The sequence below is a fragment of the Rhinoraja longicauda genome, chromosome 7 (assembly GCF_053455715.1).
Source record: "Rhinoraja longicauda isolate Sanriku21f chromosome 7, sRhiLon1.1, whole genome shotgun sequence".
Lineage (NCBI taxonomy): Eukaryota > Metazoa > Chordata > Chondrichthyes > Rajiformes > Arhynchobatidae > Rhinoraja > Rhinoraja longicauda.
The window spans coordinates 75,167,997-75,191,137 of record NC_135959.1 but is presented as its reverse complement, the minus strand read 5'-3'; positions in this window follow the sequence as shown (position 1 = coordinate 75,191,137).

Below are 23,141 nucleotides of genomic sequence, written 5' to 3'. Positions count from 1 at the left end.
AGAAAACCCTCGCAGGTCACGGGGAGAACGTACAAACTCCATACAGACAGCACCCGTAGTCGGGATGGAACCTGGGTCTCCGGCGCTGCATTCGCTGTAAGGCAGCAACTCTTCCGCTGCGCCAACTCTGTGCCAAGATTCAACACTCTAACAAGCAACTCTAAGTGGGAGTGGATCAGGCTGAATGCTCTGCTTCTGCTGGAGGTGAAGGGTTTATGTACGGTGATAACCAGTGACAGGTCAAACTGCGGTCATCTGGATTCTGGGCCTGCTGTTATCTTACCTCAAAAGGTGCCATCCCGACAGGCTTGCAGTAACGTATCTCTCACACAATTTCTTCCATAGTAATTCCCATATTGAACATGAGATGAGGAAAGGACAAGATAAAAGAGCATACACACAGCTATGAATATTTAAGGAAGGACGTCCTTGCTATTGAGGCAGTGCAGCGTAGGTTCATGAGGTTAATCCCCGGGATGGCGGGACTGTCATATGAGGAAAGATTGGAAAGACTGGGCTTGTATTCACTGGAATTTAGAAGGATGAGAGGGGATCTTATAGAGACGTATAAAAGTATAGAAGGACTGGACAAGCTAGATGCAGGAAAAATGTTCCCAATGTTGGGGGAGTCCAGAACCAGGGGCCACAGTCAAAGAATAAAGGGGAGGCCATTTAAAACTGAGGTGAGAAAAAACTTTTTCACCCGGAGAGTTGTGAATTTGTGGAATTCTCTGCCACAGAGGGCAGTGGAGGCCAATTCCCTGGATGAACTTAAAAGAGAGTTAGATAGAGCTCTAGGGGTTAGTGGAATCAAGGGATATGAGGAGAAGGCAGGCACGGGTTACTGATTGTGGATGATCATGCACCTACTTTCTATGTTTCTATGTGTCAGGGGTTACGGGGAGAAGGCAGGAGAATGGGGTTAGGAGGGAGAGATAGATCAGACATGATTGAATGGTGGAGTAGACTTGATGGGCCGAATGGCCAAATTCCACTCCTATCACTTATGATCTTATGACCTAAAGCCAGAGTGTATGTTCTCTGTGATCCCGTCCTTCTGTTTCACCAAGCTCGTGACACCTGCTGTTTCACCTTTCACATAAACTGTTGAAAGCTCGTGCTCTTGCCACCCATGCTGGATCTTGTTTCAAAGCTATTCTTATCACTCAGCCACACTCACAAACAGGTGCACTACTCTACAGTCTCCCCAAAGGGTCTAACGGCATCCCTTTGGTGTCCTGCAAAGTCAGGAAGCGACGTTCGCAACTGATGGCCCTGGTTCTCCAGACGACCATTTGTAGCCCGAGAGCTGGTGCCTTTCATTCACGTACATGCACTCTCGTAAATGCACATTATCATCTAACTCATCATAGAAACATAGAAACATAGAAAGTAGGTGCAGGAGTAGGCCATTCGGCCCTTCGAGCCTGCACCGCCATTCAATATGATCATGGCTGATCATCCAACTCAGTATCCCGTACCTGCCTTCTCTCCATACCCCCTGATCCCTTTAGCCACAAGGGCCACATCAGAGAATTCCACAGATTCACCACTCTCTGTGTGAAAAAAAACTTTCTCATCTCGGTCCTAAAAGACTTCCCCCTTATCCTTAAACTGTGACCTCTTGTTCTGGAATCATCTCTGCACCATGCTCATTTGATACTTTGCAACCGTTGCCCCGAGCAAATCTAATTCTGGGATGCTGCACTGCAAAATACTTCTCTCCTTAGACTGCTGAGGTTGAAATGGGATACAAACATATCCTGCAATAGCCCCAAAGTCAATGCCAATGGAGACTTAAGGGCCTGTCCCACTGAGGTGATTTTAAGGTGACTGCCGGTGACTAGGCTGTTGCCGAACGTTTGCCGGGGTGTCGTGGGCATGACCGTGAGGAGTCTTCAATGAATCGTAGCGGATCTCGGCGCGTCGCGGAAAAAAATTCCAGATAGAAATTTCTGGGCGACAGCTGGCTTGTCGCCAGGTATCGTTGCTTATTGCGGGCGCTGTCTGTCGCACGCTGTCCCCAGGTTTGCTAGGTTATCGCAGATGCATTTAGAAGCACGTAATATTAAATTAAGTAAAGTAGTTTGAAGATAAAATAAAATACTTGTGTTTAACCAATTTATTTACCGTCAGGACATTTGACAGGTAGATTGGAGGCGACTGTTTGACGGTCAGGTAAGTGTGGGAATTTCACGATGTTTCCGAAGACGGTGTAATCTCTTAGCCAGGTGCTAGTTTCACAAAAAAAAGTAACTTGTATCGACCTGACTCGGCATTGTCGTGGTCATTGTCGTAGGGGAAAAGAAAATTTTGGCGATCTGCTACGACTTTGACAGTCGCCGGCAGTCGCCTTAAAAATCGCCTAAGTGGAACAGGCCCTTTAGCCATCAGGGACTGAAGCTGGCAGCATAGAAGCATAGAAACATAGAGAAATAGGTGCAGGAGTAGTCCATTCGGCCCTTCAAGCCAGCACCGCCATTCAATATGATCATGGCTGATCATCCAAAATCAGTACCCCGTTCCTGCTTTTTCCCCATATCCCTTGATTCCTTTGGCCCTAAGAGTTAAAATCTAACTCTCTGTTGAAGATAGATAGATATCAAAGATGTAAAATAAACTATTTCTCCTCTCTCAATATGAAGAAAACGTTGATTTTTCATTTATTTTTTAAACACAAAGAGAACCATAAATGATTAACTCCAATTTCAATGGCGATAATGACCTACTTTATCATTTTGAGTGTAGACAGGTAACTTTTCAGAATTATATATTTATAATGGGAGAACAGCTCAACCGACAGAAACTCTTTGAATATTCAGATACTGGTTGGTCCAAGTGGTTCCAAGCATAACATGCCAATTCTCGTATTCAATCAAGTTATTGCTCGGGTAGCTTACAGCCCAGTGGTATGAATATTGATCTGTCTCACTTCAGGTAGCCCCGGCATCCCCTCTCTCTCTATCCCTCCCCCACCCAAGTCACACCAGCTTCTCATTTTCACTCTACAGCCAGCTTACAATGGCCTGTTTCCTTGATCATCGTTTCTTTTTTGCGTGTCTTTCATTCATTGTTCTTTATCTTTCTACATCACCGTCTATATCTCTCATTTCCCTTATCCCTAAACAGTCTGAAGAAGGGTCTTGACCCGAAACGTTACCCATTCCAGTGATGCTGTCTGTCCCGCTGAGTTACTGCAGCACCTTGTGATAACATTCTGGAGAATCTCTCTCTCTTGGAGGCATACTGAAGAGACCTGGCAGTGCAGGCAAGGTTTATATGTCTTAAACACAAAGAAATAAGCTCTTACATACAGTTTCAATGTTACAATTACCTGTTTAACATTTTTGGTATAGACATGCAATCCTTCTGAAGAAGGGTCTCGACCCGAAACATCACCTATTCCTTCTCTCCAGAGATGCTGCCTGACCCACTGAGTAACTCCAGGTTTTTGTGTCTATCTTCAGTTTAAACCAGCATCTGCAGTTCCTTCCTACATAACTTTGTTTAGTTTAGTTTAGTTTAGAGATACAGCGCAGAAACAGGCACTTTCGGCCCACCGGGTCCACGCCGACCGGCAATCCCCGCTCATTAACACTATCCTACACGCACTAGGGACAATTTTCACATTTTTTCCAAGCCAATTAACCGACATAACTATACGACTTTGGAGTGTGGGAGGAAACCGAAGATCACGGAGAAAAACCACGCAGGTCATGGGGAGAACGTACAAACTCCGTACAGACGGCGCCCGTGGTCGGGATGGAACCCGGGTCTCCGGCGCTGCATTCGCTGTAAGGCAGCAACTCTACCGCTGCGCCACCGTGACCGCCCAAGTTGAATTACATATTTACAATGGGAACACTTTATAGCGTACAACATATTTACAACTGGACACTTTAAATATTCAAAGACGAGTGAATGAACCGAGGCATTCTGAACACAAAACCCAAGACAGCCAAAACATAGTTATTGTATTACAGTGTTGAGCGATGACTTCCTGGATAGACTAACGCCCAGAATGTTAATTGAGAGCAACTATGTCTTGAACCATGTGTTAAATAGCATGAATGTGTCTTTAAATGTCCATTAATACAGGAAATGGCACTTAGTACTCCCATAATTTCATCCCCGGAGTTTCAGTGAGGGCCGATTAACATAAACATTAATGTAACGCATTCCCCTGTGCAGTTACAAGAGTGCAGAATCGGAATATCCCATGCACAAAAGGTTAGGTTCAATGCCCTTAAGACATTCATGAATATTATTACATTGTTAACAGTTTTCTTTGAAGATTGGTTCTTGATGGTATTAACTGGCTGCTCCCCCTATCCTAAAGGAAAGGGTGGGGGGGGGGGGGGGGCATGAAGATGTATCAGGCCTAATTAATTTTAGTTTACTTTAGAGATACAGTGTGGAAACAGGCTCTTCGGCACACCGAGTCCGCGCCGACCAGCGATCCCCACACATTAACACTATCCTACACCCACTAGGGACAATTTACATTTACACCAAGCCAATTAACCTACAAACCTGTACGTCTTTGGAGTGTGAGAGGAAACCGAAGATCTCAGAGAAAACCCCCGCAGGTCAAGGGGAGAACGTACAAACTCCGTACAGACAGCACCCATAGTCGGGATCGAACCTGGGTCTCTGGCGCTGAAAGCGCTGTAAGGCAGCAACTCTGCCGCTGTGCCACTGCGGTCACATTCCATATCCATTGTTCACCATCTCATCTATGTGTGCCGTTATCATCAGGAATCCAGAATTCAGGGCAGTTTCTCCAGATTCAGGGACAGTTTCTTCCCAGCTGTTATCAGGCAACTGAACCATCCTACCACAACCAGAGAGCAGTGATGAACTACTCTCTATCTCATTGGGGACACTCAGACAATCTTTCATCAGATTTTATCACACGCTGAACATTATTCCCTTAATCCTGTATCTGCACACTGTGAATGGCTCGATTGTAACTGTGTGTTGTCTTTCTGCCGACCGGATAGCACTCAACAAACAACCTTTCATTGTACCTCAATACACTGATCAGCCAAAACGTTATGACCACTGGCAGGTGAAGTGAATAACATTGATTATCTTGTTACAATGGCACCTGTCAAGGGGTGGGATATATTAGGCAGCAAGTGAACAGTCAGTTCTTGAAGTTGACGTGTTGGATGCAGGAGAAATGGGCAGGAGTAAAGACCTGAGCGACTTTGACAAGGGCCAAATTGTTATGGGCAGACGACTGGGTCAGAGCATCTCTGAAACGGCAAGGCTTGTGGGGTGCTCCCGGTCAGCAGTGGTGAGTACCTACCGACAGTGGTCCGAAGAGGGACAAACCACAAACCAGCGACAGACAGGGTGTTGGGCGCCCAAGGCTCATCGATGCGCGAGGGCAACGAAGGCTATCCCGTCTGGTCCGAACCGACAGAAGGTCGACTGTGGCACAAGTCACAGAAAATGTTAATGGTGGTCACGGGAGGAATGTGTCACAATACACAGTGCATCGCACCCTGCTGTGTATGGGGCTGCACACGGAGGACCAACAGCATATTAGGCAGGTGGGCATAATGTTTTGGCTCATCAGGTCATAATGTTTTGGCTGATCTGTGTGTATATATACACACATACACACGCACAGATACATGCAAACAATATACAAAAAATAATAATAATAATAATAATAATAATAATAATAATAATAATAATAATAATAATAATAATAATAATAATAATAATAATAATAATAATAATAATAATAATAATAATAATAATAATAATAATAATAATAATAATAATAATAATAATAATAGTCTATGTAGTTCAGAGCCTATTTGAGGTTGTGGTGTTTAACAGCCTGATGGCTGTAGGGAAGAAGTTGTTCCTGAACCTGGACCTTACAGTTTTCAGGCTCCTGTACCTTCTTCCCGATGGCGGGGATGAGATGAGTGTGTGGCCAGGGTGGTGTGGGTCAGTGAGAGTGTGGCCAGGGTGGTGTGGGTCAGTGAGTGTGTGTGTCAGTGAGTGTGTGGGTCAGTGAGAGTGTGGCCAGGGTGGTGTGGGTCAGTGAGTGTGTGACCAGGGTAGTGTGGGTCAGTGAGTGTGTGGGTCAGTGAGTGTGTGGGTCAGTGAGTGTGTGGCCAGGGTGGTGTGGGTCAGTGAGTGTGTGACCAGGGTAGTGTGGGTCAGTGAGTGTGTGACCAGGGTGGTGTGGGTCAGTGAGTGTGTGGCCAGGGTGGTGTGGGTCAGTGAGTGTGTGACCAGGGTGGTGTGGGTCAGTGAGTGTGTGACCAGGGTAGTGTGGGTCAGTGAGTATGTGGCCAGGGTGGTGTGGGCCAGGGTGGTGTGGGTCAGTGAGTGTGTGGCCAGGGTGGTGTGGATCAGTGAGTGTGTGGCCAGGGTGGTGTGGGTCAGTGAGTGTGTGGCCAGGGTGGTGTGGGTCAGTGAGTGTGTGGCCAGGGTGGTGTGGGTCAGTGAGTGTGTGGCCAGGGTGGTGTGGGTCAGTGAGTGTGTGGCCAGGGTGGTGTGGGTCAGTGAGTGTGTGGCCAGGGTGATGAGGGTCAGTGAGTGTGTGGCCAGGGTGGTGTGGGTCAGTGAGTGTGTGGCCAGGGTGGTGTGGGTCAGTGAGAGTGTGGCCAGGGGGGTGTGGGTCAGTGAGTGTGTGGCCAGGGGGGTGTGGGTCAGTGAGTGTGTGGCCAGGGTGGTGTGGGTCAGTGAGAGTGTGGCCAGGGGGGTGTGGGTCAGTGAGTGTGTGGCCAGGGGGGTGTGGGTCAGTGAGTGTGTGGCCAGGGTGGTGTGGGTCTCTGATGATGCCGGCTGCCTTTTTGAGGCAGTGACTCCGGTAAATCCCTTCGATGGTGGGGAGGTCAGAGCCGGTGATGGACCGGGCAGTGCTCACAACTTTTTGAATTTAGAAAGTTCAAAGACAGAGCGAAAGGACAATAAAAGAGTCAATCTTGACTGTCAATGTGGACTAAACTTTAGACCTTTCCACATTTACAGTTGAAAGTTATCATCCACTCATCAGCAGCAGAGAGGATGTGTGATGATAAATGATACACCTTGGATTATGTCCTCACTAATGTTGATGATAACATAATTGAAGTGCCTACTTTGTTTTGGATGAAAACTGTGATCCCTCAGTTAGATTGTCATTCATCTTGTGATCCGGGTAAATGTGATCAAAGTGCATTTGCACTGCAAGTTGTATTTGCTTATTGTGCGAATAATCTTGTGTGGGAAGAAGACTGCCCATTCATCTTTTAGAAGGGTCTCGACCCGAAACGTCACCCATTCCTTCTCTCCTGAGATGCTGCCTGACCTGCTGAGTTACTCCAACATTTTGTGAATAAATACCATCTTTTAATTCAGTTCAGTTCAGTTTATTGTCACGTGTACCGAGGGTACAGTGTAAAGCTTTTGTTGCGTGCTATCCAGCCAACACTAGGACAATGCATGATTACAATCCATCCATTTACTGTGTACAGATACATGATAAGGGAATAACTTTCAGTGCAAGGTAAAGCCAGCAAAGTCTGATCAAGGATAGTCCGAGGGTCACCAATGAGGTGGATAATAGTTCAGCACTGCTCTCTGGTTGTGGTAGGATGATTCAGTTGCCTGATAACAGCTGGGAAGAAACTGTCCCTGAATCTGGAGGTGTGCGTTTTATACCTTTTGCCTGATGGGAGAGGGGAGATGAGGGAGTGGCCGGGGTGCGACTGGTCCTTGATTACGCTGCTGGCCTTGCCGAGGCAGCGTGAGGTGTGGATGGAGTCAATGGAAGGGAGGTTGGTTTGTGTGATGGTCTGGGCTGCGTCCACGATTCGCTGCAATTTCTTGCGGTTTTGGATGGAGCTGTTCCCAAACCAAGCTGTGATACATCCTGATAAAATGCTTTCTACGGCGCATCTGTAGAAGTTGGTGAGAGTTGTAGGGGACATGCCGAACTTCCTAAGCCTTCTAAGGAAGGAGTTGTTGGTGAGCTTTCTTGGCCGTTGCTTTAACATGGGTGGTCTAGGCCCACCAGGTCCAGGCGTCTTACGCATGGTATGGTTAAAAATACTTATGACTAAATTGTCAGTCAAATCTATTGCATCCATGTAAATAAGCACACTTTAAATCTTGTTGCTGTAAGAACAATAAAGGCCGAAACGTCACCCATTCCTTCTCTCCCAAGATGCTGCCTGACCCGCTGAGTTACTGCAGCGGTATTTGTGTCTATCCTTGATGTTAAGTCCACATATCCATATCTATGGCACTCCAAGTTATTTTCAAGTCTTATTCATTGTTTTTACAATGTCTTTTTAATGTAGATTAACAAAAACGTTGGCATGGATGAAACGAGTCAATGAGTCCATTTCTGTGCTCTGTAACTGGTAATGCCTGAGCATGATAAAGGTGCTTCATAACAGGAATAAACATGAACGGCTGGTTAGAGCACAGGAAACAGTGGCACGGTGGCGCAGCGGTAGAGTTGCTGCCTTACAGCGAATGCAGCGTCGGAGACCCGGGTTCAATCCTGACTACGGGCGCCGTCTGTACGGAGTTTGTACGTTCTCCCCGTGACCTGCATGGGTTTTCTCCGAGATCTTCAGTTTCCTCCCACACTCCAAAGACGTACAGGTGTCTGTAGGTTCATTAGCTTAGAGTATGCGTAAAATACCCACCCTAGCAGGATTGTGTTAATGTGCGGGGATCGCTGGTCGGTGTGGACCCGGTGGGCTGAAGGGCCTGTTTCCACGCTGTATCTCTAAGCTAAACTAAACTAAAGTATGACTGATAATCCCAGAGCAGGCTTCACAACAGGAATAAACATGGACGGATTGCTAGAGCACAGGAAATGCTTTCATGAAAGTATACCCGCTTCAAGATAAGATTCACTTTCCCCCACACCTTTCTAACCAGCACGACAGCTCTTCATTTTAGTTGCTTTACTGCACTCTTGTGGACTGTACAGTAGGTCAGGGATTAGCTGCAGAGACTGCTTGCCTGAACGTGGAGAGCAGACTGAGCTTGTGAACTGTTCAGCTAGATCGATGGGGTAGGTATCCTGTTTATTGTTGAATGTCGAACCAAGGCTTTTAATTAGTGGATAAATCATTGCACATCTCCACCAAAAGCCACACAGTCCAACTCTAAATCCATCATCGCTATTCCTGTATCAACATTTCTGTCGTGCTTTTCAAAGGCATCTTTCTAGGTTTAATATTTTACAAAGTTTGCACTTTTAACAGCTCCAAAGGAAGAAATATTATGAAAACTGGAGAAACATGACAGATGGCAGTGACAATATTATCAGAGCGATGATAACCATTTCAGCATCCTAGTGCACTTTTACAAATTAATATCCCCTCTGGGCATATTTTTTTCTGCAACTGCAGGTCGCAATGCGGCACGGTGGCGCAGCGGTAGAGTTGCTGCCTTACAGCACTTACAGCGCCGGTGACCCGGGTTCCATCCCGACTACGGGCGCCGTCTGTACGGAGTTTGTACGTTCTCCCCGTGACCTGCGTGGGTTTTCTCCGAGATCTTCAGCTTCCTCCCACACCCTAAAGACGTGCAGGTATGTAGGTTAATTGGCTTGGTATAAATGTAAATTGTGTGTAGTGTGGTGCTAGTGTGCGGGGATCGCTGGTCGGCGCGGACTCGGTGGGTCCGAAGTGCCTATTTCTGCGCTGTATCTCTAAACTAATCTAAACTACATTCACCTTCCCTATTTAGCCACAAACAATCTTTCCAAACTTCCAAATACGATCGAAAATTTGTAGACTTTGTTTCGTTGTTTCAGTGAAATTGTTTCATTCTGACGTATGGGAAAGAAGAGGGAAAACACTTTAAATTCCACTATGTGGAAAAAAAGCCTCCAGTAACAAAGAACACAACTCATATTGAAATTCGCGCTCTGGTCAAAATAATTGTTTTCAATAATCTGTATGTGGTAAAAGAACCTTGCGTGGGTTGAGTTTATTATTTGTCTGCTTTGCTGTTATGTCATGCCATAGGCCAGATTGAGAGAGATATACTCTCTGTGCAGCCTCCTCTGCAGCACTGTGAATGATCTGCAAGCCATCACTGATTGACCCTCTCGTTGGAGTGACCTCCTGCTGTGATAATGATGTGTTGCTCCGGCAGCTGAATACTTTCGTTAGCCTCGTTAGCCAGTGTGCAGAAGCTGCTTTGCAAGAGTTGATTGAAATAATCTGATATGGAACGCAGGACAGCACTGTGCCCCTCAGGATCTGATAAGCCAAGCGGCATTTGGTCAATGAGAATTCTTTAACTGCTGGATCGCCCATTAATTTCACACTTGACTTTATTAGTTCACTCCCGCCAGAAAAGGCTAGAGTTGTTTACCTTGGAGTGGAGAAGGCATAAAAGATATGCAAAATAACGAGGGGGGTGAAGAGAGTAAACATTAATAAATCTTTCCCCCTTTGCATGAGATTAGATGTTAAACAGCCTTGGAGACAGTGGGAGCCAGGGTTGGGTTGGCAGGTCATTACATTCACATTCAGTTCACATTTTATAATTGTTTTATCTACGTTTCTGGCACTCCATGGTGCTTTAAAGATGGGAGGAGTGCCAGGGGAGTATTGTCGTTTCATTATCTCATAACCTCTGTTAGTCCGGAAAAATGGATAACACGGAATAAAAAGCTCTGGAACTAAGGATGCTGGAATGTTGGTGTCCAACCTGTAATATTTTCACCTCTCGGGTAGTTAAAGATTTGTATGCACTCCTTGAGAACGTTGTGGAGACACAGATTCTCACGACAATTAAGAATTATTGGGACGAGCTGTTCAAGATTCAAGATTCAAGATTCAAGATTCAAGATTCAAGATTCAAGATTCAAGATTCAAGATTCAAGATTCAAGATTCAAGATTCAAGATTCAAGATTCAAAATTCAAGATTCAATTTATTGTCACATGTACCATAAGGTACAGTGAAATTTGAGTGAACATACAGCCATACTAAGTGAAAAGCAACAAGACACACAGCCACATAAAGTAACATTTAGCATAAACATCCACCACAGCGGATTCCACATTCCTCACTGTGATGGAAGGTAATAAAATTCAATCACCTTCCTCTTTGTTCACCCGCGGTCGGGGCTGTTGAACCATCCGCAGTCGCCGCTGCCGACGGTCCGATGTCCGAGGCCCTCGCGTCGGGATGATCGAAACTCCCCGCGTCGGGACGGTTGAAACTCTCTCCGCGGCATGGAGCTCCCGAGTCGGCCTCTTCTTACCAGAGACCGCGGGCTTCACGGTGTTAAAGTCCACAGGCCCCGCGGTTGGAGCTCTCCACAGTCGATCCCCAGCAAAGGATCGCAGCTCCGCGATGTTAAAGTCCGCGCCGCGCCCGCGGCATGAAGCGCCGGGCCGGTCTCCAGGAAAGGCCGCCAACTCCTCGATGTTAGGCCGCAGTGGGGACGGAGATACGACACGGAGAAAAATCACATCTCCGTCGAGGTAAGAGATTGAACAAAAGTTTCCCCCAACTCCCCCCCCCCCACCCCCACCCCCACCCCCACCCCCACCCCCACCCCCACCCTCACATAAAACAAACCAAGAAACATTAAACATACTTTAACAGAAACTTAAAATAACAAAAACAGTAGAAAGGACAGACAGACTGTTGGCGAGGCAGCCAGTGCTGGTGGCGCCACCCGGTGTTCAATTGCTAAGGCACAGAACACTGTGGAGCAAGTGTGGTTAAATGGTTTTAGAACAGATGATCCACATGGACAAAGTGGGCCAAAGGGTCTTGCATTGATGTAGATAATTACTATGACTTTTTGAAAGTTGATAATTCAATCCTACACATCATGATTCAGATAATAGAGTACTGTTGATTTTTAAAATGTGTCCAGATGAATTTTCAAACCATTTGCTTCTTTTAAAAAGTTCATGTCTCGAGACAAAATAACTTCACCAAATATCACATGAAAAATACGTATATGCACCTTGAGTGTGATGATTTCCTGATCATGAAATAATCCCTCTTGCTGCATCACAATGTGTCAGTTAAGTCCGCCTAAACCTACCCGATCTCCCGGTGGCCAAACACTTTAACTCCCCCTCCCATTCCCACACTGACCTTTCTGTCCTGGGCCTCCTCCACTGTCAGAGTGAGGCCCAGCACAAATTGGAGGAACAGCACCTCATATTTCTAAATGAGTTTACACCCCAGCAGTATGAGTTCTGATTTCTCGAAATTCAAGTCACCTCTCTGTCCATCCCTCCCCCATCCTAGTTCTCAGCCCAGTCTGACTGTCTTCCTGATTACATTTTATCTCTGTTTGCTTCATTGTCACCTTCCCCTAGCTAACAATGATCTTTCTTGACCTTCGTCCCCTTTGGTCTTGTTCAGACACCTTGCCCTTTCATATTTCTGTATCTCCCTCTCTGAAGAAGGGTCTCAGCCCAAAATATCAAGTCAAGTCAAGTCAATTTTATTTGTATAGTACATTTAAAAACAACCCACGTTGACCAAAGTGCTGTACATCAGTTCGGGTACCAAGAACGAACATACAATGGCACACAAACATAACAGCACATACATAAACAGTTCACAGCACCCCCTCAGAGGGCCTCAAACGCTAGGGAGTAGAAATAGGTTTTGAGCCTGGACTTAAAGAAGTCGATGGAGGGGGTAGTTCTGATGGGGAGAGGGATGCTGTTCCACAGTCTAGGAGCTGCAACCGCAAAAGCGCGGTCACCCCTGAGCTTAAGCCTAGACCACGGGATAGTCAGTAGCCCCATATTGGCCGACCTGAGGGCCCTGGAGATAGAGTGGTTGGTTAGAAGGTTTTTGATATGGGGGGGGGGGCAAGCCCGTTTAGGGCTTTGTATGTGAATAGGAGGAGCTTGAAGTTGATTCTGTACCGTACGTATCACCCATTCCTTCTATCCAGAGGCAGTGCCTGTCCCACTGAGTTACTCCAGTAATTTGTGTCCAGTGTCAGCTATCAAGATTAGTATCACTCTGCAGTGAATATACCATTTTTCACTGGAATAGATCATTTGGTCATTATCACATTGTTTGTGAAAGCTTGTTAAGTACAAATTGGTTCATTTTATTGATTCGTCACAGTATTTTGTTGCTGCCAACTTACAAATACAAATTGAGCAGTGCAGACTTTGCAGAATTTTGCTGCATTCATCAGTGAAGCTGTCAGTATGCCCACAAACAATATTTCACTAATTAGAAGGAATTGCTTCCCGACCGGATATTGACCACGATCAAATATTCAAGAGAAGAGAAAGATGAGCTGTGAAAACTGAAGTGACAACACGGAACAGGAGTCTGTGGAAACACAGACTTCTCGATGCAACGAACTACCAGGCAATTTATCAAGAATAAACGAGGCTTAATATATTTTATAAGCAAAAGCAAAATTTGGAAGTATAATTTCACTGAAATGATGGATGAATAGGGGGTTTAAAAACTTGAAAGGTTTGTATTTTCTTAAAGTTCTCATATGGGGAAAATAGTTACGCAGAATCAGACATAACTGCCATGTTTGGAGCTGTAGAGTCAGTTAGAATTGATCAATTCTAAAATGGTAATGCCTGAATGGCCACCTAACTGACATCAATTTATATTTTTAGATTTATATATTTTTTTGATTTAGAGATACAGCGCGGAAACAGGCCCTTCGGCCCACCGGGTCCGCGCCGCCCAGCGATCCCCGCACATTAACACTATCCTACACAAACTAGGGATAATTGTTTTATTTTTTTTACATTTGCCCAGCCAATTAACCTACATACCTGTACGTCTTTGGAGTGTGGGAGGAAACCGAAAATCTCGGAGAAAACCCACGCAGGTCACGGGGAGAACGTACAAACTCCGTACAGACGGCGCCCGTAGTCAGGATCGAACCTGAGTCTCCGGCGCTGCATTCGCTGTAAGGCAGCAACGCTACCGCTGCGCCATCGTGCATCATAATGTTACTGACCAGAGTGCAATCCATACAGCGGATTGGACAGGTCCTATTTAAAATGAAAACGTTTGTCGGTCACAATGGTAAAGTATGATTGAGCAAAATCTGAAATCTAGAATCTAAGTATTGTGTGAATGAAAATGGGTTTTGCTGGAGTGAAATGAGGAAAGAAGAATTTCTGGATCAATTCTTTAGTTTAGAGATATAGCGCGGAAACAGGGGCCTCCACTGCCCTCTGTGGCAGAGAATTCCACAAATTCACAACTCTCTGGGCGAAAATAATTCTTTCACGCCTCAGTTTTAAATGGCCTCCCCTTTATTCTTAGACTGTGGCCCCTGGTTCTGGACTCGCTCAACGTTGTTATTCCAAGTTGTTAGGTAGAATGCAGGATTTTAGTTACAGGTAGAGAGAGGATAGACTGTGTTGAACTGATGGCCATGCAGAGGCAAATAAAGTTATGGGAGGGAGAGAAAGGATGAATAGTCAGAATCTTTTCCCGTTGTTTAGTTACACAAAAAAAAAAGAGAGCATAGGCTTAAAGTGCGGAGAAGGATTTAGGGGGAAATTTTATACACAGATACTTTGCTTCTGTTTAGTTTAGAGATACAGAGCGGAAACCGGCTCTTCGGCCCACACCGACCAGCATTTAACAGTACCCTACACCCACAAGGGACAATTTTTACATTTATCAAACCAATTTATCTACAAACCTGGACGCTTTGGAGTGTGGGAGGAAACCGACGATCTCTGAGAAAACCCACGCAGGTCACGGGGAGAACGTACAAACTCCGTACAGACAGCACCCGTAGTCGGGATAGAACCCGGGTCTCTGGCGCTGCATTCGCTGTAAGGCAGCAACTCTACCGCTGCGCCACCGTGACCGCCCTAAGATTTTTGAGAATCTGAAGATGCCGAGAAATGGGTTCAGCCAGGGCCGTCTTAACGAATGGGCCTGATGGGCACGTGCCCGGGGCCCCACGATCATAGGGGCCTCATGCTGATCTGTATATGTTAAGTGACTTGCAATAAATAAATACTACTTTAAAAATGTAGGTTCAATAAGTGCTTTTTTCGCAACATTTTCGGTCCCTAAGTGTTTATTTCACAACATTTTCCATCCCTAAGTGCTTCTCACAGCGATCTGTTTCGCAACAATTAGCTCCCTAAGTGCTTTGCTTTTCCATCCCTAAGTGCTTCTCACAGCGATCTATAAGTGCTTTTCGCAACAATGTAGCACCCTAAGTCCATCGCTAAGTGCTTTTGTTGGAAGTGCCAATAAAATAAATATATGTTTAATTTTATTGACCATTTACATTTTTATTCCTGTGAGTAGTTGTCGTAAGGGCCCCAGTACACTGCTTTGCCCGGGGCCCATAATGCTGTAAAGACGGCCCTGGGTTCAGCTCTGGGTGAACAACATCTAATCTTGTGAAGTGGACTCGATAAGAAGACTACATTGAAAAGACATCGAGACAGGTACTTGAATAGGCTGAATGTAGAAGGATATGGATCAAATGTGAGCAGGTGGGATTAGTGTCAATGGACAAAATGGTTGGCAATGTGATCAGCGGAAGAGCCTACTTCTTTGCTGTACAATTCTGTGACTCCAATCTTGGTCAACCTCGCGATTACACATAGATTGTACAAGTTAGGTAGTTATGTAGCTGAAACATTTGCTGAGCATACATATAGAGCAGCAGTTTTACCCGAGAAGGGAGGAGAAGTTTAGGCCAAGCGTCGTCATGGGGTGTGCTAATGATACAGGCCGAACATATTTGTAACAATGGGATGAACTGCACACGTAAGTGCACAGGCCCATTTCTCTATTGGCACCATGTTACTCAGAGTGATCGCTGATGCAATCTAGCCTGGGATCAATACTATTTCATGCCTTGTTTCACATACAAAATGTTGTTGCACCTCGCTTGAACAGATCGTTAGTTCCAGCAACAAGAACGACAGAGAAATATCGAAACAACCCCACATGTTGATGTCAATTTTTATCAAGCTCTCCCTGCAATAGGTGTCCCATGACTTTAGTCATTCTGACGCCAGGCAGAGGCAAAGATAATAGAGGAACAAGATGGACCACTCTGTTGAAATCGCCTATACTGAAGTATTATTCACAAAATGCTGGAGTAACTCAGCAGGTCAGGCAGCATCTCAGGAGAGAAGGAATGGGTGACGTTTCGGGTCGAGACCCTTCTTCAGACTGAAGGTATTAATTTAAAAAATGCTGGAGTAACTCAGCGGGTCAGGCAGCATCTCAGGAAAGAAGAAATGGGTGACGTTTCGGGTCGAGACCCTTCTTCAGACTGAAGAAGGGTCTCGACCCGAAACGTCACCCATTCCTTTAGTAAGCAAAACCCGCTGTTCGTTATGCCTCTCGCAGTGTAATCAGTGTTTTGGGGGAACAGTATGTGTGATGATACCATTAAAATGCAGAATATATCTCATCTATCAATTCACAGATTTTTGTTATTTTTCTTTTAAAATGTTTCTGCAAGTTTCTGGCGACTAAAATGGCGCCATTACGTACTACGGTTTTTAGGGTTGAGTGGTCTATCTTGCTCCTCTAGTATCTTTGGGCTGAGGTCAGGTTTGTGACAGCTGGGGGGGGGGGGGAGTTTTGGTGGGGTGGGGGGGAGGTGCAATAATTAGATGCAATTGCATAATTAGATGCAAATTATGCAAATTTCCGACTAGATCTGGTCGTTGATACCAAACAGGCTTTTTAATGGAAATAGTCTCGGGTTCGAAGATTAATTCCACTCTTGGGCACATGTCAATAAAGGAAAATAACAAGTGGGAAGAAAATGCGTGGGTTTTCTCCGGGTGCTCTGGTTTCCTCCCACACTCCAAAGACGTGCAGGTTTGTAAGCTAATTGGCTTGGTATAAGTGTAAAAATTGTCCCTAGTGTGTGTATGGTCGTGTGAGTGTGCGGGTATCGCTGGTTGGTGAGGGGGCGAGGGGCCTGTTTCCACATTGTATCTCCGGTAAGAGCAAGGGCGGTGGGCTCTGCATCTACATTAACAATGACTGGTGCACCAACCACACTGCAATAGGGAGCTACTGCTCCCCAGACCTGGAGTACTTACTGCTCAAATGTAGGCCGTTCTATCTGCCGCGGGAGTTTACGGTGGTCATCATCATGGCCGTATACATTCCCCCACAGGCTAATGCTAACCTAGCATTAGCACAGCTGCACTCGGCCATCAGTAAGCAGCAGGATGCCCACCCCAACGGTGCCTTCATTGTTGCAGGGGACTTCAATCAGGTCGACCTACGAGCCTCGCTCCACAAATTCCATCAGCATGTGCAGTGCCCTACCAGGGGCTCAAACACACTGGACAAGGTGTACACCAATGTAAAGGACGCCTACAGAGCTCTCCCCTGCCCACCCCTGGGACAATCCGATCACCTCTCACTGTTTCTACTGCCCGCATACAAACCCCTCATCCGCAAGACCAAACCCACAATAAAGACGGTCAAAATATGGCCCGAGAATGCCACCCTACAACTCCAGGACTGCTTTGATCGCACCGACTGGGACCTGTTTGCACAACAGGCCACCTACGGTTCAGAGATAGAGGTAGACTTGGAGGAATACGCATCCACTGTGCTCTCCTACATCAACTGCTGTGTGGAAAATGTCACGGAGGACAAGGTGATAAAGATGTTCCCAAACCGGAAACCCTGGATGAACAAGGAGGTACAGAACCTGCTGAGGGCACGCAACAATGCCTTTAAATCTGGTGACACTTCAGCATACAGTGTTGCCAGATCACACCTAAGCAAAGGTATTAAAAGGGCCAAAGACACCCATAGGCAACGGGTGGAAGACCACTTCAACACCACGGACACCAGAAGCATGTGGCAGGGTGTCAGGGACATCACTGGCTACAAGAGCAGCCCTGCCTGCCCCCACAGCGATATGGCATTGACCAACGAGCTTAACACCTTCTTTGCCCGCTTTGAAACTGGCAAAACCACCTTGAGTGAAAGAACCCCAGCCGAGGCGGTGGGACAGGTCTTGCAACTGAGCACACAGGAGGTACAACGCGCTCTGCAAAGGGTCAACCCACGCAAGGCTGCAGGACCGGATGGTGTTCAAGGAAGGGTACTGAAGGACTGTGCTGAACAGCTGGCTGAGGTATTCACCAAGATCTTTAACCTGTCATTATCTCTGGCTACGGTCCCCAAGTGCCTGAAGTCGGCTATCATAGTTCCGGTGCCGAAAAAAGCAAAGATCTCCAACCTGAACGACTACCGCCCGGTTGCCCTAACGCCGATTGTCATGAAGTGCTTTGAGAGGCTAGTCCTCTCACACATCAAATCCAGCATCCCTGACTCACTGGACCCACATCAATTTGCATACAGGGCAAATAGATCTACAGAGGACGCCATCTCTCTGGCTCTTCACACTGTCCTGACTCACCTAGAGAGACAGGGCACGTACGTGAGGATGCTATTCATAGACTATAGCTCCGCCTTCAACACGGTCATCCCCACCAAGCTCATCACCAAACTCCACCAGCTAGGCCTTAGCTCGTCATTATGTGACTGGATCCTGGACTTCCTGCTGGAACGACCGCAGGCAGTGAGAATGGGCCCGCACCTGTCCTCCACTATCACCCTGAGTACCGGCACACCACAGGGCTGTGTTCTGAGCCCCATGCTCTACTCCCTCTTCACACACGACTGTGTTCCTGCATTCGACACCAACACCATTGTCAAGTTTGCAGATGACACAACGGTGATCGGGCTGATCACCAACGGGGATGAAACAAACTATAGAGCGGAGGTGCAGAACCTGGCGGACTGGTGCTCGGATAACAACCTGTCCCTAAATACCACCAAGACCAAGGAGCTGATCATCAACTTCCGTAGGTCACATAACGGGGAATATGCCCCGATCTCTATCAATGGGGTCAGTGTGGAGAGAGTGTCCAGCTTCAAGTTTCTGGGCACTCACATTTCGGAGGACCTAACATGGTCCAATAACACTGCTGCGCTGGTCAAGAAGGCACAACAAAGACTGTTCTACTTAAGAACACTGAAAAAGTCTGGTCTACCCCAACAGCTGCTGAAGACCTTCTACCGCTGCACCATAGAGAGCATCCTAACGCATGGAATCCCTGTGTGGTACCTCAGCTGCACGGAGGCAGAAAGGAAAGCTCTACAGCGGGTAGTCCATAGAGCTCAGAGGGCCATCGGAACACAGCTACCAGACTTGGAGGGCATCTACAACACACGATGCCTCAGAAAAGCCACCAGCATCCACAAAGACTCTTCACACCCCTGCAACAGTCTGTTCGAACTCCTTCCATCGGGCAGACGATACAAGGCCTTCTATGCCCGCACCTCCAGACTCAGGAACAGCTTCATCCCCAGGGCCATAGCTGCTATGAACCGGTCCTGCTGAGCCGGATGGCCACAACGCATAGATCAACTTGCACTTTACCCTGTCCAAAACTGTTACAACTGTTCGTTTCGTTGGGTTGCTGCTGTCTAAATTACCTAAATTAGTGCATCGTATGGGAGGCGCATTCCCAATCTCGTTGTACCCCTGGGTACAATGACAATAAAGATATATTGTATTGTATTGTATTGTAAACTAAACACATTACTACTGGTTGAATTGTGATAAAGGGTCTTTCGCCTGAAAAGTTAGCTTAATTCCTCTCACAGTCTGGCAATCTTTGCTGTCAGAGTCTAAGAATCAAAGATGATAGAGCAGAGCAAGATAGACCACTCGACCCTAAAAACCGTAGTACGTCATGGCGCCATTTTAGTAAGCAGAAACTTGCAGAAACATTTTAAAAGAAAAATAACAAAAATCTGTGAATTGTTAGATGAGATACATTCTGCATTTTTATGGTATCATCACACATACTGTTCCCCAAAACACTGATTACACTGCGAGAGGCATAACAGACGGTGAGTTTTGCCTACTAAAATGGCTTCATTGCGTACTACACTTCAGTATAGGCGATTTCGATGGAGTGGTCCATCTTGCTCCTCCAGTATCTTTGCTAAGAATAAAGGGGAGGCCATTTAAAACTGAGGTGAGAAAGAAACTTTTTCACCCAGAGTGTTGTGAATGTGTGGAATTCTCTGCCACAGAGGGCAGTGGAGGCCAATTCACTGGATGAATTTAAAAGAGAGTTAGATAGAGCTCTAGGGGCTAGTGGAATCAAGGGATATGGGGAGAAGGCAGGCACGGGTTACTGATTGTGGATGATCAGCCACGATCACAATAATAATAATAATAATAATAATACATTTTATTTATATAGCGCTTTTCATATACTCAAAGACGCTTTACAGAGATTTTGAGAACATAGGGAAATGAATAAATAGATAAATAAGTAAATAAATAAATGAACAGAGAAAGGAGACAGAAGGTGAGGTGACCTTCAGTGGTTGAAGGCAGTACTGAACAGGTGAGACTTCAGCGATGTTTTGAATGTGGTGAGTGTAGGGGAGTCTCTAACGGTTTGGGGTAGTGAGTTCCATAGGGTGGGAGCAGCGACGGAGAAAGCCCTGTCCCCCCAGGATCTGAGTTTAGTCCGGATGTGGGGGGATAGGAGATTGGCAGCGGCAGAGCGGAGGGTGCAGGTGGGAGTGCGCCTGTGGAGGAGGTCGGTCAGGTAGGATGGGGCCAGGTTATGGAGGGCTTTGTAGGTTATGAGGAGGATTTTGTACTGGATTCTCTGGGGGATGGGGAGCCAGTGGAGTTTATAAAGGACGGGGGTGATATGGTCACGGATCGAGGTGTGTGTGAGTAGACGGGCAGCGGAGTTTTGAATGTATTGAAGTTTATTGATGATTTTTGAGGGTGCGCCATAGAGGAGGCTGTTGCAGTAGTCCAGACGGGAGGTGATGAAGGCGTGGATGAGGGTTTCTGCAGCTGTGGAGGAGAGGGATGGACGGAGACGGGCAATGTTTTTGAGGTGGAAGAAGGCTGTCTTTGTGATGAGTTTGATGTGTTTGTCGAAGGAGAGGATTTGATCAAGGATGATTCCAAGATTCCGGATGTGAGGTGAGGTGGATACTGGGAGACCATCAATGTTGAGGATGAAGTTTTGGGTGGATTTGGTGAGCATTTTTGGACCAATGATGATGATTTCAGATTTGTTGCAATTGAGTTTGAGGAAGTTTGATTGAAGCCAAGATTTTATTTCAGTAATGCAGTTTGTCAGTGTAGAGTGTGTGGTGGAGGAGATTGACTTGGTGGAGATGAGGAGCTGGATATCATCGGCGAAGCAGTGGAAGTTGAGACCATGACGGCGGATTAATTGACCAAGGGGGAACAGGTAGAGGATGAAGAGGAGGGGGCCAAGGACTGAGCCTTGGGGGACACCTTGGGGGAGGGGAGCGGTGGGGGATTTACAGTTGTTAATGGAGATGAACTGGTGTCTGTCAGAGAGGTAAGATTTGAACCAGGATAGGGCTGTGCCAGTGATGTTAAGGGAGGTTTCAAGTCAGGTGAGGAGAATGGAGTGATTTATGGTGTCAAAGGCGGCGCTGAGGTCAAGTAGGATGAGGATGTTGAGGTTGCCAGCGTCGGAGGAGAGGAGAATGTCGTTTGTGATTTTGAGGAGCGCAGTTTCAGTACAGTGGTTTGAGCGGAATCTGGATTGGAAAGTTTCATACAGGTTATTGGTAGAGAGGTGGTATTTGAGTTGGGAAGCTACAGCACGTTCCAAAACTTTGGACAGAAAGGGTAGGTTGGAGATTGGTCTGAAGTTGTTTGGGGTGTCAGGGTTTAGACCAGGTTTTTTCAGAATGGGGGTGACAGCAGCGATTTTGAGGGATGGCGGGACGATGCCAGTGGACAGGGAGGAGTTTATTGTTGCAGTGATAAGTGGAGAGAGAGCAGGAAGGCAGGCCTTGACAAAGCTGGAGGGGATGGGGTCCAGAGAGCAGGTGGCAGTTTTTATTCCTGTGAAGAGGTCAGAGAGGTCGGTGGTAGAGATTGGGGAGAACTGAGGCAGGGGCTGACAGGATAAGGGGGGGCAGGTGGTTTGAGGGGGAGCAGGTGCGTTGGTGGTTAAGGTGCTGTAGATGTTGTCTATTTTGCTTTGGAAGAATGAAAGGAAAGTGGTGCATTTGTCAACTGTGAATGATTGGGAGATGGTGTCCAGGGGGCTGAGGAGTTTGTTTATTGTAGAGAAGAGTGTTTTTGGGTTTCCGGAGCCAGAGTGAATTATTTGAGAGTAGTAGGTGGAGTGGGCATGGGAGAGGGCATCTTTATAGTGCTGTATGTGGTCTTTGTAGGCTTGGGAGTGAATTGTGAGACCTGTTTTGTTGCGGAGTCTTTCAAGTTGGCGGGCATGAGTTTTCATCAAGCGGAGTTCAGGGGTAAACCAGGGAGCAGAGTGGGTGAAGGAAACTGTTTTGGCTTTTATAGGTGCAAGCTGGTCGAGGCAGGAGGAGAGAGTGTGGTTGTAGAAGTCAGTGAGGTCAGAGGGGCTGTGGAGGTCAACGAAGGGAGAGGCGGACATTATTTCAGAGAGGGAGGATGAGAGCGAGGTAGGTGAAACAGAGTTCAGCTTGCGGAAGTTTATTTTGCGTTTTTGCTTTGGAGCTGGGGTGGGAATGTTGACAGACATGGTGATGGCTAAGTGATCAGAGAGGGTGGGGTCGGAGCCAGAGAGGTGATGTAGATTTAGTCCAGTGGAGCAGACAAGGTCCAGAATGTGCCCACGGTTATGGGTGGGAAAATTTACGTGTTGAGTGAGGTTAAAGCAGTTGAGTATTTCAGTGAAGTCAGCGGTTATTGTGGAGTCAGTGGAGTCCATGTGGATGTTGAAATCACCGAGGAGGAGGATTGAGGGGGAGAGAGAACAGAACTGGGTCAGAAAGTCAGAGAAGTCAGAAAGGAATGATGGGTGTGGTTTGGGAGGGCAGTAGACAACTGCCATGACTAATTTTGTGTGGCCAGAGAGTTTGAAAGCCAGGTGTTCAAATGACGGAGCAGATGAGATGGAGATGAGGTTGATCTTGAAGTCCTGTCGGTGAATTACGGCAATCCCACCACCTCGGCCTTCCGAGCGTGGTTTATTGATGTAGGAGTATCCGTTGGGTGTAGTGAGGTTGAGTGAGAGGTAATCCAGAGGTTGTTGCCAGGTTTCTGTCAGACAGAGGAAGTCCAGTTTATTTTCCAGGATGAAGTCATTCA